General features: G+C 44.1%; 4 non-coding genes across 4 annotated transcripts; all 4 read right to left on the reverse strand.

The window, feature by feature from the left end:
* Positions 1-562: 562 nt before the first annotated feature.
* trnaf-gaa lies at positions 563-635 on the reverse strand. The gene has a single exon. It is a non-coding gene; the product is annotated as a tRNA-Phe (tRNA).
* Positions 636-4,872: 4,237 nt separating this feature from the next.
* On the reverse strand, positions 4,873-4,945 carry trnaf-gaa. The gene has a single exon. It is a non-coding gene; the product is annotated as a tRNA-Phe (tRNA).
* A 4,240-nt stretch (positions 4,946-9,185) lies between these two features.
* trnaf-gaa lies at positions 9,186-9,258 on the reverse strand. The gene has a single exon. It is a non-coding gene; the product is annotated as a tRNA-Phe (tRNA).
* Positions 9,259-13,496: 4,238 nt separating this feature from the next.
* trnaf-gaa lies at positions 13,497-13,569 on the reverse strand. The gene has a single exon. It is a non-coding gene; the product is annotated as a tRNA-Phe (tRNA).
* Between the last annotated feature and the right edge of the window lie 1,761 nt (positions 13,570-15,330).

Below are 15,330 nucleotides of genomic sequence, written 5' to 3' on the forward strand. Positions count from 1 at the left end.
TTAAGCAGCAATTCTTGTGTTTCAATGAGAAATTGTGATCTGAAGTTAAAAGGAAAGGGTAAATATTTGTAATAGTCATGAGATCCGGCCGCCACATGACTGAGGCGATCTCATTTCTCGAACTAATCACTGAGAGACACAGACACAAAAAAATAATAATAAACGAGAGGGAAACAATGGATTAATTGGATTCCAATTACGGTCCCCTGGTTAACGTTTAAAAAGCACCATTGCAATGGGTCAAAAGACTGATTTTGAGGAATTTAAATTCCCAATGACCGATTGAGGGACCAGAAGGTGGGAATATATGAGAGTTGCACGTTTGTTAGCATAGTTTCATGGGAGCTGAGTTGACCAGCGGTTTTTCATATTTTTTTTCCCAGAAATGTGAAAGCGAGCTTTATTCCAGTAACGTGGACCAGTGGACACAGAACTGTCCATGTGCTATGGAGGAGGGCCTCAGAAGCTGGACTGGGTGTCCCCAAAAGCAGTTGGCACCATCAGCTAGCAAATAACACAAGCAGCAGCTGGTTACGCTCAGGCGATAGGATTTGTTATTTGCTGCCGAAACCCGGGATTGAACCAGGGACCTTTAGATCTTCAGTCTAACGCTCTCCCAACTGAGCTATTTCGGCTGACACGTGTGTGTTCTTTGAGCCAGAATTGACCCAGAGAACTAAGAATGCTAGTTTTACAGGTACTTACAATCCTCCGCTCATATTAGAGAACATGATCGCATAATGACAAAGCACAGCCATCACCTCGTTTCAGTTCCCTCCAGGTTTCCAGTTTTTCTTGATAAATAGGGGTGCAAAGCCCAACGAAGCATCAGTTCATTGTCATAAGCTCTCGGCCAATCGCTACACAGGGATTGTCCTCCAAACAGCGTTCTTCCTCCTTTGAGTGAATTGCTCCCTGACGTCGCTATTAAATAGCTTCACTCTCAGTCTAAGGTAATATCCATTTGTTCTGTATTCCCCCACCAGAGGAAATCGTTTCTCCGCATTAAATCCTATTAATCATCTCAATTACTTCAACCAGATAGCGCCTACACTTTCTCAACTCATGAGTATGTAAGCGTCACAGCGGGAGCACATCTAACTGCAAATCAGAAAAATGTGTGTGTGTGGCACTTGGTCATGGCTACTTTTGCACCAAATCTGTGTCTGAATGAATGGAGCCCGTTTGTGATAAACACTGTCACCTTTCACCACTTAGCTAATGAGTTTCACAGAGCCACGTATGTGAATCCCTCAGTTCTGCTTTTGCACAAAGCTGGGGAAATGCATCACAGATGTCAGTCTTCAGCCAGCTCCATTCACTCCAAGTGAAATCAAGAAATGGCTGAAGGCACGGGTAACTGCAAAGGCTTTGGGCCCTGACACCATTCCTGCAGCAGTACTGAAAACCTGTACTCCAGAAATAGTCTCGTTCCTCACCAAGTTGTCCCATTACAGCTACAAGACTGGCAATGTGGCAAATTGCTCAGGTATGTCTTGTCCACAAAAGAAAACAGGAACATCCAAGCGGCAAAAACCGACCCATCCGTCTTCTCTAGTTTATCAAGAAGGTGAGGGAAAATGTCTTCGACAGTGCGATCAAGTGACACTTCCTCAGCATAACCCACTCACTGAAGCTCAGTTTTTTTTCTGCCAGTGTCACTCAGCTCCTGACCTCATTGCAGCCTTGGTCCAAATATGAAGAAAGCCGCCGAACTCAAGACGTGAGGTGCAAGTGACTGCACTTGAGTTCAAAGAAGCTTTTGACCTAACGTGGCATCAAGGAACCCCAGCAATACTGAAGTCAAAGGAAATAAGGCGGGAAACTCTCCACTGGTTGGAGTCATCCCCGGGGTTTCGAAAACATTCAAAAATATTTCCAGCATGAAATGTCGTTTGCTTATGATTGCTGCACTTTGTGTGAGAATGAAAGGATTCCTTGACTGGCTGCTGTTACGCAGGAGGCTTGTTGGTCGCTTTGGATTTTCCAATGAGTTAATATGTGTGAGGTCCCGGATGAGCCCATCTTAATGCAGCTTTTTTTTCACGCTTGAGCTGGTGGCAGTTCCGGAAATCAGGAACACTTTTGAACACCCGGGAAGTCATTGCAGAGAATGTGTCACCTCAACACACGTGATGAAAATGAATGTCAGGTTTAAAGAATATTTCGACGTGCCATGAGACTCTGAATTTATTCTAATGCAACAAATGAGGGAAGTGTTTACTTGTGGATTTACGTGCGAGCCTGATTGCACTCAGTTTCAATCTTGACAGAAAGGATAAGCTGAGCTGGGAACCCCAGTGTTTTATTTTAATTGACCACATTTTAGCTGTGTTCCAGTACTTCCAGTGGGCTGGGAGGGGTTTTCCTTTTGCTACCAAATGCTTGTATGTTCCGGTCTTTCTGCGGTGGGTTTTCACATTGTGTAGAAACATGTTAGATATTAGGTTGAAGTGACTCACATCAGTCAGTTTACAACAGTCCCTGATCTGATGTGCTGGGCATTTACTTTAATGACAGAAACTACATTTCTATCTTTACATATCTGGCCGAATATTCAGTGCCTGTACACAAGAGGATCATTTATTTCAACGGTTCATGGATGCAAAAAGTATAGAAGGGTGTTTATTAACGTCGTTTCACAGTGAGTTGGCTGAGAGGTTAAGGTGATGAATTGCTAATCCATTGTGCTTTGCACCTGTGGGTTCAAATCTCAACTTTATTACTATTTTCTCAACTGGTTCTGCTTTATTCCAGTGATTTTGCAGAAGCTATGCCTGGAATCAGAATGTTGGCAGTTTTTACAGAGCGATATTGTTGAGCTGAATGTTGACACTGGAAGGCTGTAAAGTTCCTAATTGAAGGATGAGCCTCTGTTCCTCCAGCGAACTTTGAGCTTCATTGGAACATTGCAGATGTCCGAGAACCGAGTGATCAGGTGAGAACCAGGTTTCCAGTCATTTCATTTCACCAGCTTGACTTTGTGGATGAGCTGGTTGGACTTTCTGTTAATTTCCCGCACATTCTTGGCTATCAATTCTGTCACAGGAAAATGCCACTTCAACACTTTCTGTCAAAAGTAACCCCATCCCAACTCTTACTGGCTAGGAAACTGCCACTTAGACATGTGATGACCAACAATTGAAGTGAGCGCTGCCTAACTCCCCTGACCGTTAATTCCCTCCCTGAGTTTCTTTACTAAATTGAATTAAAGCTGACTTTTTGCAACTCCTATAACACAACTAAAAAATGGTCAAGTTATATGAAGCTGTAACCCTCCCGCCCAACCCAGCATCATCCTCCCCCACAACACGCCCCTCCCCTCACTGCATCACCCCAATTGCTACCACCCTTGCCTCCCCCATCCACTACCCTACCCCACCCTGCAACCCCCCACCCCCCCTCACCCCCGACTCCGGCCCCGCATCCACCTGCAGCTCTGCCAGTCTGAATGTTGTTTCAGATAAGCCTACAACTCAATGATGAAATCAGGCTGTGAACATTTCAACTCGATAGGGCTGTGCACAAAGGGGGTCACATGGATTTCATGGTTCTGAAGCAAAACATACCTGGGAGACTGTGCTTTAAAAAGTGGGTTTTTTTTTCCTTTGACAAGAGAAGGACCAACTGCTTGATATGTCTCAGATCAGTGCTCAGGGAGATACTGTAGAAGACTGTCCCCATCTCAAGGACTGCACACCCTGTCCTTTGCCTTGATCCACTGACGTTTAATGTTTGGCAAAATTGCCCCCTTTCTAAAGAAGGGTCATAATGACTCGAAACGTTGAGTCTGTATTGATTTCTCCCCACAGATGCTGTTAGACCAGCTGATTTTCTCCATGCATTTTCTGTTTTTGTTACAGATCCACACTGTATGTTCATAAGCTTTACTTTCCTATTCGAAAATACCTGCTTTATAATAATAATAATAAACAAACAATAGATTATTGAAATAATCCACTTTGAAACCTCTTTTATTCTCGGGAACAGTGGTGAATGTAAATAATTGGCCATTTTGGTGAGTGAAATGAATACTTGAACCAATGTTGCGACCTGTGGAGTAGTGGGACTAGACCAACAGCGCACTCCTCCCATTCCGCACGGAACAGGGTGTTCACTCACAAACTTAACTCCAGGTCACTGTCGACTCCTTCTGTCAAGCCGATGACATGTTGGGCTTCCCATTAAGCATGCATAAAACTAAGATCTGATTCCAATATTCGTGATTGAGGAAACAGGTGCACACAAAGAGCTTACTGAAAGGTCAAATTATTAGTTTCAGTGAGCCATGGAAGTGCCCTTGGAGCAGGTTAAGCAGCAATTCTTGTGTTTCAATGAGAAATTGTGATCTGAAGTTAAAAGGAAAGGGTAAATATTTGTAATAGTCATGAGATCCGGCCGCCACATGACTGAGGCGATCTCATTTCTCGAACTAATCACTGAGAGACACAGACACAAAAAAATAATAATAAACGAGAGGGAAACAATGGATTAATTGGATTCCAATTACGGTCCCCTGGTTAACGTTTAAAAAGCACCATTGCAATGGGTCAAAAGACTGATTTTGAGGAATTTAAATTCCCAATGACCGATTGAGGGACCAGAAGGTGGGAATATATGAGAGTTGCACGTTTGTTAGCATAGTTTCATGGGAGCTGAGTTGACCAGCGGTTTTTCATATTTTTTTTCCCAGAAATGTGAAAGCGAGCTTTATTCCAGTAACGTGGACCAGCGGACACAGAGGTGTCCATGTGCTATGTAGGAGGGCCTCAGAAGCTGGACTGGGAATCTCCAAAAGTAGCTAGCACCATCAGCTAGCAAATAACACAAGCAGCAGTTGGTGACGCTCAGGCGAAATGATTTGCTATTTGCTGCCGAAACCCGGGATTGAACCAGGGACCTTTAGATCTTCAGTCTAACGCTCTCCCAACTGAGCTATTTCGGCTGACAAAATGTGTTTTCTTCGAGCTAGAATTGACCCAGAGAACTAAGAATGCTAGTTTTACAGGTACCTACAATCCTCCGCTTATATTAGAGAACATGATCGCATAATGACAAATGACAGCCATCACCTCGTTTCAGTTCCCTCCAGGTTTCCAGTTTTTCTTGATAAATAGGGGGTGCAAAGCCCAACGAAGCATCAGTTCATTGTCATAAGCTCTCGGCCAATCGCTACACAGGGATTGTCCTCCAAACAGCGTTCTTCCTCCTTTGAGTGAATTGCTCCCTGACGTCGCTATTAAATAGCTTCACTCTCAGTCTAAGGTAATATCCATTTGTTCTGTATTCCCCCACCAGAGGAAATCGTTTCTCCGCATTAAATCCTATTAATCATCTCAATTACTTCAACCAGATAGCGCCTACACTTTCTCAACTCATGAGTATGTAAGCGTCACAGCGGGAGCACATCTAACTGCAAATCAGAAAAATGTGTGTGTGTGGCACTTGGTCATGGCTACTTTTGCACCAAATCTGTGTCTGAATGAATGGAGCCCGTTTGTGATAAACACTGTCACCTTTCACCACTTAGCTAATGAGTTTCACAGAGCCACGTATGTGAATCCCTCAGTTCTGCTTTTGCACAAAGCTGGGGAAATGCATCACAGATGTCAGTCTTCAGCCAGCTCCATTCACTCCAAGTGAAATCAAGAAATGGCTGAAGGCACGGGTAACTGCAAAGGCTTTGGGCCCTGACACCATTCCTGCAGCAGTACTGAAAACCTGTACTCCAGAAATAGTCTCGTTCCTCACCAAGTTGTCCCATTACAGCTACAAGACTGGCAATGTGGCAAATTGCTCAGGTATGTCTTGTCCACAAAAGAAAACAGGAACATCCAAGCGGCAAAAACCGACCCATCCGTCTTCTCTAGTTTATCAAGAAGGTGAGGGAAAATGTCTTCGACAGTGCGATCAAGTGACACTTCCTCAGCATAACCCACTCACTGAAGCTCAGTTTTTTTTTCTGCCAGTGTCACTCAGCTCCTGACCTCATTGCAGCCTTGGTCCAAATATGAAGAAAGCCGCCGAACTCAAGACGTGAGGTGCAAGTGACTGCACTTGAGTTCAAAGAAGCTTTTGACCTAACGTGGCATCAAGGAACCCCAGCAATACTGAAGTCAAAGGAAATAAGGCGGGAAACTCTCCACTGGTTGGAGTCATCCCCGGGGTTTCGAAAACATTCAAAAATATTTCCAGCATGAAATGTCGTTTGCTTATGATTGCTGCACTTTGTGTGAGAATGAAAGGATTCCTTGACTGGCTGCTGTTACGCAGGAGGCTTGTTGGTCGCTTTGGATTTTCCAATGAGTTAATATGTGTGAGGTCCCGGATGAGCCCATCTTAATGCAGCTTTTTTTTCACGCTTGAGCTGGTGGCAGTTCCGGAAATCAGGAACACTTTTGAACACCCGGGAAGTCATTGCAGAGAATGTGTCACCTCAACACACGTGATGAAAATGAATGTCAGGTTTAAAGAATATTTCGACGTGCCATGAGACTCTGAATTTATTCTAATGCAACAAATGAGGGAAGTGTTTACTTGTGGATTCACGTGCGAGCCTGATTGCACTCAGTTTCAATCTTGACAGAAAGGATAAGCTGAGCTGGGAACCCCAGTGTTTTATTTTAATTGACCACATTTTAGCTGTGTTCCAGTACTTCCAGTGGGCTGGGAGGGGTTTTCCTTTTGCTACCAAATGCTTGTATGTTCCGGTCTTTCTGCGGTGGGTTTTCACATTGTGTAGAAACATGTTAGATATTAGGTTGAAGTGACTCACATCAGTCAGTTTACAACAGTCCCTGATCTGATGTGCTGGGCATTTACTTTAATGACAGAAACTACATTTCTATCTTTACATATCTGGCCGAATATTCAGTGCCTGTACACAAGAGGATCATTTATTTCAACGGTTCATGGATGCAAAAAGTATAGAAGGGTGTTTATTAACGTCGTTTCACAGTGAGTTGGCTGAGAGGTTAAGGTGATGAATTGCTAATCCATTGTGCTTTGCACCTGTGGGTTCAAATCTCAACTTTATTACTATTTTCTCAACTGGTTCTGCTTTATTCCAGTGATTTTGCAGAAGCTATGCCTGGAATCAGAATGTTGGCAGTTTTTACAGAGCGATATTGTTGAGCTGAATGTTGACACTGGAAGGCTGTAAAGTTCCTAATTGAAGGATGAGCCTCTGTTCCTCCAGCGAACTTTGAGCTTCATTGGAACATTGCAGATGTCCGAGAACCGAGTGATCAGGTGAGAACCAGGTTTCCAGTCATTTCATTTCACCAGCTTGACTTTGTGGATGAGCTGGTTGGACTTTCTGTTAATTTCCCGCACATTCTTGGCTATCAATTCTGTCACAGGAAAATGCCACTTCAACACTTTCTGTCAAAAGTAACCCCATCCCAACTCTTACTGGCTAGGAAACTGCCACTTAGACATGTGATGACCAACAATTGAAGTGAGCGCTGCCTAACTCCCCTGACCGTTAATTCCCTCCCTGAGTTTCTTTACTAAATTGAATTAAAGCTGACTTTTTGCAACTCCTATAACACAACTAAAAAATGGTCAAGTTATATGAAGCTGTAACCCTCCCGCCCAACCCAGCATCATCCTCCCCCACAACACGCCCCTCCCCTCACTGCATCACCCCAATTGCTACCACCCTTGCCTCCCCCATCCACTACCCTACCCCACCCTGCAACCCCCCACCCCCCCTCACCCCCGACTCCGGCCCCGCATCCACCTGCAGCTCTGCCAGTCTGAATGTTGTTTCAGATAAGCCTACAACTCAATGATGAAATCAGGCTGTGAACATTTCAACTCGATAGGGCTGTGCACAAAGGGGGTCACATGGATTTCATGGTTCTGAAGCAAAACATACCTGGGAGACTGTGCTTTAAAAAGTGGGTTTTTTTTTCCTTTGACAAGAGAAGGACCAACTGCTTGATATGTCTCAGATCAGTGCTCAGGGAGATACTGTAGAAGACTGTCCCCATCTCAAGGACTGCACACCCTGTCCTTTGCCTTGATCCACTGACGTTTAATGTTTGGCAAAATTGCCCCCTTTCTAAAGAAGGGTCATAATGACTCGAAACGTTGAGTCTGTATTGATTTCTCCCCACAGATGCTGTTAGACCAGCTGATTTTCTCCATGCATTTTCTGTTTTTGTTACAGATCCACACTGTATGTTCATAAGCTTTACTTTCCTATTCGAAAATACCTGCTTTATAATAATAATAAGAAACAAACAATAGATTATTGAAATAATCCACTTTGAAACCTCTTTTATTCTCGGGAACAGTGGTGAATGTAAATAATTGGCCATTTTGGTGAGCGAAATGAATACTTGAACCAATGTTGCGACCTGTGGAGTAGTGGGACTAGACCAACAGCGCACTCCTCCCATTCCGCACGGAACAGGGTGTTCACTCACAAACTTAACTCCAGGTCACTGTCGACTCCTTCTGTCAAGCCGATGACATGTTGGGCTTCCCATTAAGCATGCATAAAACTAAGATCTGATTCCAATATTCGTGATTGAGGAAACAGGTGCACACAAAGAGCTTACTGAAAGGTCAAATTATTAGTTTCAGTGAGCCATGGAAGTGCCCTTGGAGCAGGTTAAGCAGCAATTCTTGTGTTTCAATGAGAAATTGTGATCTGAAGTTAAAAGGAAAGGGTAAATATTTGTAATAGTCATGAGATCCGGCCGCCACATGACTGAGGCGATCTCATTTCTCGAACTAATCACTGAGAGACACAGACACAAAAAAATAATAATAAACGAGAGGGAAACAATGGATTAATTGGATTCCAATTACGGTCCCCTGGTTAACGTTTAAAAAGCACCATTGCAATGGGTCAAAAGACTGATTTTGAGGAATTTAAATTCCCAATGACCGATTGAGGGACCAGAAGGTGGGAATATATGAGAGTTGCACGTTTGTTAGCATAGTTTCATGGGAGCTGAGTTGACCAGCGGTTTTTCATATTTTTTTTCCCAGAAATGTGAAAGCGAGCTTTATTCCAGTAACGTGGACCAGCGGACACAGAACTGTCCATGTGCTATGGAGGAGGGCCTCAGAAGCTGGACTGGGTGTCCCCAAAAGCAGTTGGCACCATCAGCTAGCAAATAACACAAGCAGCAGCTGGTTACGCTCAGGCGATAGGATTTGTTATTGGCTGCCGAAACCCGGGATTGAACCAGGGACCTTTAGATCTTCAGTCTAACGCTCTCCCAACTGAGCTATTTCGGCTGACACGTGTGTGTTCTTTGAGCCAGAATTGACCCAGAGAACTAAGAATGCTAGTTTTACAGGTACTTACAATCCTCCGCTCATATTAGAGAACATGATCGCATAATGACAAAGCACAGCCATCACCTCGTTTCAGTTCCCTCCAGGTTTCCAGTTTTTCTTGATAAATAGGGGGTGCAAAGCCCAACGAAGCATCAGTTCATTGTCATAAGCTCTCGGCCAATCGCTACACAGGGATTGTCCTCCAAACAGCGTTCTTCCTCCTTTGAGTGAATTGCTCCCTGACGTCGCTATTAAATAGCTTCACTCTCAGTCTAAGGTAATATCCATTTGTTCTGTATTCCCCCACCAGAGGAAATCGTTTCTCCGCATTAAATCCTATTAATCATCTCAATTACTTCAACCAGATAGCGCCTACACTTTCTCAACTCATGAGTATGTAAGCGTCACAGCGGGAGCACATCTAACTGCAAATCAGAAAAATGTGTGTGTGTGGCACTTGGTCATGGCTACTTTTGCACCAAATCTGTGTCTGAATGAATGGAGCCCGTTTGTGATAAACACTGTCACCTTTCACCACTTAGCTAATGAGTTTCACAGAGCCACGTATGTGAATCCCTCAGTTCTGCTTTTGCACAAAGCTGGGGAAATGCATCACAGATGTCAGTCTTCAGCCAGCTCCATTCACTCCAAGTGAAATCAAGAAATGGCTGAAGGCACGGGTAACTGCAAAGGCTTTGGGCCCTGACACCATTCCTGCAGCAGTACTGAAAACCTGTACTCCAGAAATAGTCTCGTTCCTCACCAAGTTGTCCCATTACAGCTACAAGACTGGCAATGTGGCAAATTGCTCAGGTATGTCTTGTCCACAAAAGAAAACAGGAACATCCAAGCGGCAAAAACCGACCCATCCGTCTTCTCTAGTTTATCAAGAAGGTGAGGGAAAATGTCTTCGACAGTGCGATCAAGTGACACTTCCTCAGCATAACCCACTCACTGAAGCTCAGTTTTTTTTCTGCCAGTGTCACTCAGCTCCTGACCTCATTGCAGCCTTGGTCCAAATATGAAGAAAGCCGCCGAACTCAAGACGTGAGGTGCAAGTGACTGCACTTGAGTTCAAAGAAGCTTTTGACCTAACGTGGCATCAAGGAACCCCAGCAATACTGAAGTCAAAGGAAATAAGGCGGGAAACTCTCCACTGGTTGGAGTCATCCCCGGGGTTTCGAAAACATTCAAAAATATTTCCAGCATGAAATGTCGTTTGCTTATGATTGCTGCACTTTGTGTGAGAATGAAAGGATTCCTTGACTGGCTGCTGTTACGCAGGAGGCTTGTTGGTCGCTTTGGATTTTCCAATGAGTTAATATGTGTGAGGTCCCGGATGAGCCCATCTTAATGCAGCTTTTTTTTCACGCTTGAGCTGGTGGCAGTTCCGGAAATCAGGAACACTTTTGAACACCCGGGAAGTCATTGCAGAGAATGTGTCACCTCAACACACGTGATGAAAATGAATGTCAGGTTTAAAGAATATTTCGACGTGCCATGAGACTCTGAATTTATTCTAATGCAACAAATGAGGGAAGTGTTTACTTGTGGATTCACGTGCGAGCCTGATTGCACTCAGTTTCAATCTTGACAGAAAGGATAAGCTGAGCTGGGAACCCCAGTGTTTTATTTTAATTGACCACATTTTAGCTGTGTTCCAGTACTTCCAGTGGGCTGGGAGGGGTTTTCCTTTTGCTACCAAATGCTTGTATGTTCCGGTCTTTCTGCGGTGGGTTTTCACATTGTGTAGAAACATGTTAGATATTAGGTTGAAGTGACTCACATCAGTCAGTTTACAACAGTCCCTGATCTGATGTGCTGGGCATTTACTTTAATGACAGAAACTACATTTCTATCTTTACATATCTGGCCGAATATTCAGTGCCTGTACACAAGAGGATCATTTATTTCAACGGTTCATGGATGCAAAAAGTATAGAAGGGTGTTTATTAACGTCGTTTCACAGTGAGTTGGCTGAGAGGTTAAGGTGATGAATTGCTAATCCATTGTGCTTTGCACCTGTGGGTTCAAATCTCAACTTTATTACTATTTTCTCAACTGGTTCTGCTTTATTCCAGTGATTTTGCAGAAGCTATGCCTGGAATCAGAATGTTGGCAGTTTTTACAGAGCGATATTGTTGAGCTGAATGTTGACACTGGAAGGCTGTAAAGTTCCTAATTGAAGGATGAGCCTCTGTTCCTCCAGCGAACTTTGAGCTTCATTGGAACATTGCAGATGTCCGAGAACCGAGTGATCAGGTGAGAACCAGGTTTCCAGTCATTTCATTTCACCAGCTTGACTTTGTGGATGAGCTGGTTGGACTTTCTGTTAATTTCCCGCACATTCTTGGCTATCAGTTCTGTCACAGGAAAATGCCACTTCAACACTTTCTGTCAAAAGTAACCCCATCCCAACTCTTACTGGCTAGGAAACTGCCACTTAGACATGTGATGACCAACAATTGAAGTGAGCGCTGCCTAACTCCCCTGACCGTTAATTCCCTCCCTGAGTTTCTTTACTAAATTGAATTAAAGCTGACTTTTTGCAACTCCTATAACACAACTAAAAAATGGTCAAGTTATATGAAGCTGTAACCCTCCCGCCCAACCCAGCATCATCCTCCCCCACAACACGCCCCTCCCCTCACTGCATCACCCCAATTGCTACCACCCTTGCCTCCCCCATCCACTACCCTACCCCACCCTGCAACCCCCCACCCCCCCTCACCCCCGACTCCGGCCCCGCATCCACCTGCAGCTCTGCCAGTCTGAATGTTGTTTCAGATAAGCCTACAACTCAATGATGAAATCAGGCTGTGAACATTTCAACTCGATAGGGCTGTGCACAAAGGGGGTCACATGGATTTCATGGTTCTGAAGCAAAACATACCTGGGAGACTGTGCTTTAAAAAGTGGGTTTTTTTTTCCTTTGACAAGAGAAGGACCAACTGCTTGATATGTCTCAGATCAGTGCTCAGGGAGATACTGTAGAAGACTGTCCCCATCTCAAGGACTGCACACCCTGTCCTTTGCCTTGATCCACTGACGTTTAATGTTTGGCAAAATTGCCCCCTTTCTAAAGAAGGGTCATAACGACTCGAAACGTTGAGTCTGTATTGATTTCTCCCCACAGATGCTGTTAGACCAGCTGATTTTCTCCATGCATTTTCTGTTTTTGTTACAGATCCACACTGTATGTTCATAAGCTTTACTTTCCTATTCGAAAATACCTGCTTTATAATAATAATAATAAACAAACAATAGATTATTGAAATAATCCACTTTGAAACCTCTTTTATTCTCGGGAACAGTGGTGAATGTAAATAATTGGCCATTTTGGTGAGTGAAATGAATACTTGAACCAATGTTGCGACCTGTGGAGTAGTGGGACTAGACCAACAGCGCACTCCTCCCATTCCGCACGGAACAGGGTGTTCACTCACAAACTTAACTCCAGGTCACTGTCGACTCCTTCTGTCAAGCCGATGACATGTTGGGCTTCCCATTAAGCATGCATAAAACTAAGATCTGATTCCAATATTCGTGATTGAGGAAACAGGTGCACACAAAGAGCTTACTGAAAGGTCAAATTATTAGTTTCAGTGAGCCATGGAAGTGCCCTTGGAGCAGGTTAAGCAGCAATTCTTGTGTTTCAATGAGAAATTGTGATCTGAAGTTAAAAGGAAAGGGTAAATATTTGTAATAGTCATGAGATCCGGCCGCCACATGACTGAGGCGATCTCATTTCTCGAACTAATCACTGAGAGACACAGACACAAAAAAATAATAATAAACGAGAGGGAAACAATGGATTAATTGGATTCCAATTACGGTCCCCTGGTTAACGTTTAAAAAGCACCATTGCAATGGGTCAAAAGACTGATTTTGAGGAATTTAAATTCCCAATGACCGATTGAGGGACCAGAAGGAGGGAATATATGAGAGTTGCACGTTTGTTAGCATAGTTTCATGGGAGCTGAGTTGACCAGCGGTTTTTCATATTTTTTTTCCCAGAAATGTGAAAGCGAGCTTTATTCCAGTAACGTGGACCAGCGGACACAGAACTGTCCATGTGCTATGGAGGAGGGCCTCAGAAGCTGGACTGGGTGTCCCCAAAAGCAGTTGGCACCATCAGCTAGCAAATAACACAAGCAGCAGCTGGTTACGCTCAGGCGATAGGATTTGTTATTGGCTGCCGAAACCCGGGATTGAACCAGGGACCTTTAGATCTTCAGTCTAACGCTCTCCCAACTGAGCTATTTCGGCTGACACGTGTGTGTTCTTTGAGCCAGAATTGACCCAGAGAACTAAGAATGCTAGTTTTACAGGTACTTACAATCCTCCGCTCATATTAGAGAACATGATCGCATAATGACAAAGCACAGCCATCACCTCGTTTCAGTTCCCTCCAGGTTTCCAGTTTTTCTTGATAAATAGGGGGTGCAAAGCCCAACCAAGCATCAGTTCATTGTCATAAGCTCTCGGCCAATCGCTACACAGGGATTGTCCTCCAAACAGCGTTCTTCCTCCTTTGAGTGAATTGCTCCCTGACGTCGCTATTAAATAGCTTCACTCTCAGTCTAAGGTAATATCCATTTGTTCTGTATTCCCCCACCAGAGGAAATCGTTTCTCCGCATTAAAACCTATTAATCATCTCAATTACTTCAACCAGATAGCGCCTACACTTTCTCAACTCATGAGTATGTAAGCGTCACAGCGGGAGCACATCTAACTGCAAATCAGAAAAATGTGTGTGTGTGGCACTTGGTCATGGCTACTTTTGCACCAAATCTGTGTCTGAATGAATGGAGCCCGTTTGTGATAAACACTGTCACCTTTCACCACTTAGCTAATGAGTTTCACAGAGCCACGTATGTGAATCCCTCAGTTCTGCTTTTGCACAAAGCTGGGGAAATGCATCACAGATGTCAGTCTTCAGCCAGCTCCATTCACTCCAAGTGAAATCAAGAAATGGCTGAAGGCACGGGTAACTGCAAAGGCTTTGGGCCCTGACACCATTCCTGCAGCAGTACTGAAAACCTGTACTCCAGAAATAGTCTCGTTCCTCACCAAGTTGTCCCATTACAGCTACAAGACTGGCAATGTGGCAAATTGCTCAGGTATGTCTTGTCCACAAAAGAAAACAGGAACATCCAAGCGGCAAAAACCGACCCATCCGTCTTCTCTAGTTTATCAAGAAGGTGAGGGAAAATGTCTTCGACAGTGCGATCAAGTGACACTTCCTCAGCATAACCCACTCACTGAAGCTCAGTTTTTTTTTCTGCCAGTGTCACTCAGCTCCTGACCTCATTGCAGCCTTGGTCCAAATATGAAGAAAGCCGCCGAACTCAAGACGTGAGGTGCAAGTGACTGCACTTGAGTTCAAAGAAGCTTTTGACCTAACGTGGCATCAAGGAACCCCAGCAATACTGAAGTCAAAGGAAATAAGGCGGGAAACTCTCCACTGGTTGGAGTCATCCCCGGGGTTTCGAAAACATTCAAAAATATTTCCAGCATGAAATGTCGTTTGCTTATGATTGCTGCACTTTGTGTGAGAATGAAAGGATTCCTTGACTGGCTGCTGTTACGCAGGAGGCTTGTTGGTCGCTTTGGATTTTCCAATGAGTTAATATGTGTGAGGTCCCGGATGAGCCCATCTTAATGCAGCTTTTTTTTCACGCTTGAGCTGGTGGCAGTTCCGGAAATCAGGAACACTTTTGAACACCCGGGAAGTCATTGCAGAGAATGTGTCACCTCAACACACGTGATGAAAATGAATGTCAGGTTTAAAGAATATTTCGACGTGCCATGAGACTCTGAATTTATTCTAATGCAACAAATGAGGGAAGTGTTTACTTGTGGATTCACGTGCGAGCCTGATTGCACTCAGTTTCAATCTTGACAGAAAGGATAAGCTGAGCTGGGAACCCCAGTGTTTTATTTTAATTGACCACATTTTAGCTGTGTTCCAGTACTTCCAGTGGGCTGGGAGGGGTTTTCCTTTTGCTACCAAATGCTTGTATGTT

Source organism: Carcharodon carcharias, assembly GCF_017639515.1.
Source record: "Carcharodon carcharias isolate sCarCar2 chromosome 37 unlocalized genomic scaffold, sCarCar2.pri SUPER_37_unloc_1, whole genome shotgun sequence".
In the NCBI taxonomy this organism is placed as follows: Eukaryota; Metazoa; Chordata; class Chondrichthyes; order Lamniformes; family Lamnidae; genus Carcharodon; species Carcharodon carcharias.